General features: G+C 38.4%; 1 long non-coding RNA gene across 1 annotated transcript; it reads right to left on the bottom strand.

Moving 5' to 3' along the window:
• Positions 1-1442: 1442 nt before the first annotated feature.
• On the bottom strand, positions 1443-3790 carry LOC310826300. Its single transcript, XR_014555712.1, has 2 exons — positions 3291-3790; positions 1443-2516 (listed from the first exon to the last, which is right to left on the bottom strand). It is a non-coding gene; the product is annotated as an uncharacterized lncRNA (long non-coding RNA).
• Between the last annotated feature and the right edge of the window lie 304 nt (positions 3791-4094).

Here is a 4094-nt window from a genome sequence, read left to right as displayed (position 1 = left end):
AGGAAAATTGGCTTCCAGGTGGAGAGATCAAAACTAGAAACAGAACTGTTAGAACCCAATACTAAGAACCTATCAAGAATGTATAACCTGCTGTTGAAGTGGAATACACTAGATGAGACAGTCAAACCAACTATGATAAAGTGGGCACAAGACATGGGTCATGACATTATGTTCGCTGACTGGGAACAGTTATGGACCACCGGGATAAAATTTACGGCATGTAATGCCTTAAGAGAAAATATTATGAAAATGATTTACAGGTGGTACATGACCCCAGTCAAGCTTGCAAAAATCTATCATTTGCCCAATAATAAATGTTGGAAATGCAATGAGACTGAAGGTACCTTCTATCACCTTTGGTGGACTTGCCCGAGGGTTAAGGCCTTCTGGGAAATGATTTATAATGAAATTAAAAAGGTACTTAAATGTACTTTCCATAAGAAACCAGAGGCATTTCTCCTGGGCATGGTCGGCCAATTGGTGCCAAGGAGGGATAGGACGTTCTTTATGTATGCCACCACAGCAGCAAGGATTCTCCTAGCAAAGTATTAGAAGACACAAGAACTACCCACGCTGGAAGAATGGCAGGCGAAGGTGATTGACTATATGGGACTGGCAGAGATGACTGGCAGAATTCGTGACCAAGAGAAAGAGACGGTGGAAGAAGATTGGAAGAAGTTTAAAGTATATCTTAAGAACTGTTGCAATATTGATGAATGTTAAAATGTCAAGGTAAAGGAAAATACGGAATTACAGCTGTAATTGACTGATAGATTAATTATCAGAAGAAATTTAAAAAGACAATAAGTGATTAATTAACCGATCTGAAGGGTTGTTGAAGATACATTTAAAATAGGGAAGCAGAGAAGGGGAGGGAGGGGGAAGTCTGAGAAGTAAGGTTATGAAAGAAAAAGATTTGAAATTATACATGTTTATATGTTGGTGTTTGTTTGTGTGTGTTGACTGTTTTGTTTTTATTTGTGTGGAAAATTAATAAAAAATTATTTAAAAAATAAATAAATAAAATGTATAACCTGTTATTAGAAGGGGAAACCAAAGGCGAGCTAGTTAAAGCCTCAATGACACACTGGGCAGTAGAGATAGGACACAATATAGATTTCAACCTCTGGGGGAAATTATGGAAAAGCGAATTGAAATTTGCATCTTGCTCTTTGAAGGAGAACTACTTGAAAATGATTTACAGATGGTATTTAACTCCAATTAGACTTGCTAAAATGTATAAGTCTGAATCAGATAAGTGCTGGAGGTGCAATGCGGTAGAGGGTATGTTTTATCATATGTGGCGGACTTGTAAAAGAGTATTGGGAAATGAGCTTTAATGAATTGGGGGCAAAAGCTTAAAAGTACTACCCCCCAAAAAAACACACAAAAAAAACAGAGTCCTTTCTGTTGGGGATAATTCAGACAGAAATTCCTAGGTGTCAGAAAAGGTTATTTATGCATGCAACAACTGCAGTCTGTGTTTTGCTAGCCCAAAAATGGAAAACGAGTGAGGTCCCAACCAAAGAATGGCAACTTCAGTTGACAGAATATGCACAACTTGCAGACTTAACATATAGAATAAGAAAACAAGAAGAACATACGTTTAGAGAAGACTGGAAAAGGTTTACTGAATATGTGGAAAATAACTGTACAGCTGAAAACGCTGGCAGCATTAAGATAAATTCAACAATGTAAATACATTTTGATGGATGCAATAATGGAATACTGAATGGTATAGTTTTTGTAAAATATGAAGGGGTTTATGATATGTAAAATGAACCATGGAAAGAAAAGAAGGGGAGTCATTGACATCTTAAGGATGTAAATTGAGTATTTGAAATTGTAAAAAAGAAAATTTATATAAAATTTATAAAAAATATAAAAAAAGAAAAACAAATGACATGAAACATTCTGAATAAACCTTAGGAATAATTTTCTGATGGCAAGATCTGCTAAGACCTGTTCAGCAGTGGAATGGTACTCCTCAATGGAGATTTTGAAACAGAGGTTGGATGGTATGCTGTCATGAAGTCTTTAGCTGTGATTCCCGTATTGCAGAAGGTTTGACTACAGGGGTCAGCAAACTTTTTCAGCAGGGGGCCGGTCCACTGTCCCTCACACCTTGTGGGGGGGGGGCGGGCTATATTTTTTTGGGGGGGGGATGAATGAATTCCTATCCCCCACAAATAACCCAGAGATGCAATTCAAATAAAAGCACACATTCTACTCATGTAAAAACACACTGATTCCCAGACTCGCCGCGGCCAGATTGAGAAGGCGATTGGGCCTGATCCGGCCCCCAGGCCTTAGTTTGCCTACCCATAGACTAGACTGATGCTCAGGGTCCCTTTCAACTCTGCAATTCTGTGATTTTTATCAATGCACAACACACAATGCCTGGCTGCACTTTCCCCTGATGCGGTTTGGCTTCACTGAACCCCCCCTTTTTTTTGCAGGTGGGGCATCGCTTTGCTGCTAGGAGAAAACAGCAGCCTGGTGGTTAGGAAAGTCACCTGTATATATCTGCCTGATAATAAATGTTGGAAATGTAAAGAAACGGAAGGAACTTTCTTTCACCTTTGGTGGGCCTGCCCGAGGATTAAGGCTTTCTGGGAAATGATATATAATGAACTGAAAAAAGTATTTAAATATACTTTCCTAAAGAAACCAGAGGCCTTTCTTCTGGGTATGGTTGGCCAATTGGTGCCAAAGAAGGATAGAATTTTTTTTTATGTATGCTACAGCAGCAGCAAGAATACTCATCGCAAAGCACTGGAAGACACAAGATCTACCCACCTTGGAAGAATGGCAGATGCAAGTAATAGACTATATGGAACTGGCAGAAATGACTGGCAGAATCCGAGATCAAGGAGAAGAGTTGGTGGAAGAAGATTGGAAGAAGTTTAAAGTTTATTTACAAAATTATTGTAAAATCTATGAGTGTTAAAGGCAGTGTAAATGAAATGATGGGGTTCTAGTGATTAAGATAAGTAAGAATACAAAGGGAAAGATAAAGGATAAAAAATGAATATGAATGAGCTTGCTGAATTTTTTTTTAAAGTGGAATACAAGAAGGGAAGGTGGGAGGAAGTAAGGAAAATAAGGTTTTGAAGACTATTAAAATGAACCAGAGTTTTCTTTTTAATTTTTTATTAATCTTTTTTTTTGTTTTCTTTTTTTTCTCCACGATTTTTGATGTTGTTTGTACCTTTGATGTTTGTTGTTTGTTGTCTTTCTATCTGTTGTAAAATTTAATAAATATCATTTATAAAAAAAAGGAAAGTCACCTGTACAGGTGGGAGGGGAGGAGGCCCAGCTGGCAAGCGTCTCTGCTCCAGTGGGAAAAACAGGAAGGTAAGCAACCAAGCAGATCTGTGAGTTCAGCACTTGTGTGTGGAACAGGCTGAAGGAGGGTGGCTCAGATTTCCCCCTTGCTTGAATTTAAAAATGCCCAGCGATCTGAAGTTCACAGCACATTCTTCATTGAAGCACAACTACCTGAAAATGATTTATAGATGGTATCTAACCCCGAGTAGACTTGCTAAAATGTCTGAATCAGATAAGTGCTGGAGGTGCAATGAGGTAGAGGGTATGTTTTATCAAATGTGGTGGACTTGTTTATATATATGAATAGGATTTTATTTTCTCAAAATAAGTATCCATTTTCCAATTCCCCCCCCCCCCCTGTTGAGTTCTCTCAACTACCATTTCTGGTTTATAACATCAGATGATACATTCTGCTGTTTATATACAATATTATGTTATCACATTGTTAAACTTCTTGTTCTCTGTAAATAAAGTTGTAAATGTTTACAGTGGTACCTCAGGTTAAGTACTTAATTCGTTCCAGAGGTCCGTACTTAACCTGAAACTGTTCTTAACCTGAACCACCACTTTAGCTAATGGGGCCTCCTGCTGCTGCTGCGCCACTGCCGCACGATTTCTGTTCTCATCCTGAAGCAAAGTTCTCAACCCGAGGTACTATTTCTGGGTTAGCGGAGTCTGTAACCTGAAGCATATGTAACCTGAAGCGTCTGTAACCCGAGGTACCACTGTATTTAAATCCTGCCAACAAGACTATTTCTATATGT

Source organism: Podarcis gaigeae (assembly GCF_964106915.1).
Source record: "Podarcis gaigeae genome assembly, chromosome: 10".
Classification (NCBI taxonomy): Eukaryota; Metazoa; Chordata; class Lepidosauria; order Squamata; family Lacertidae; genus Podarcis; species Podarcis gaigeae.
This window is presented reverse-complemented; position numbering and strand designations above follow the sequence as displayed.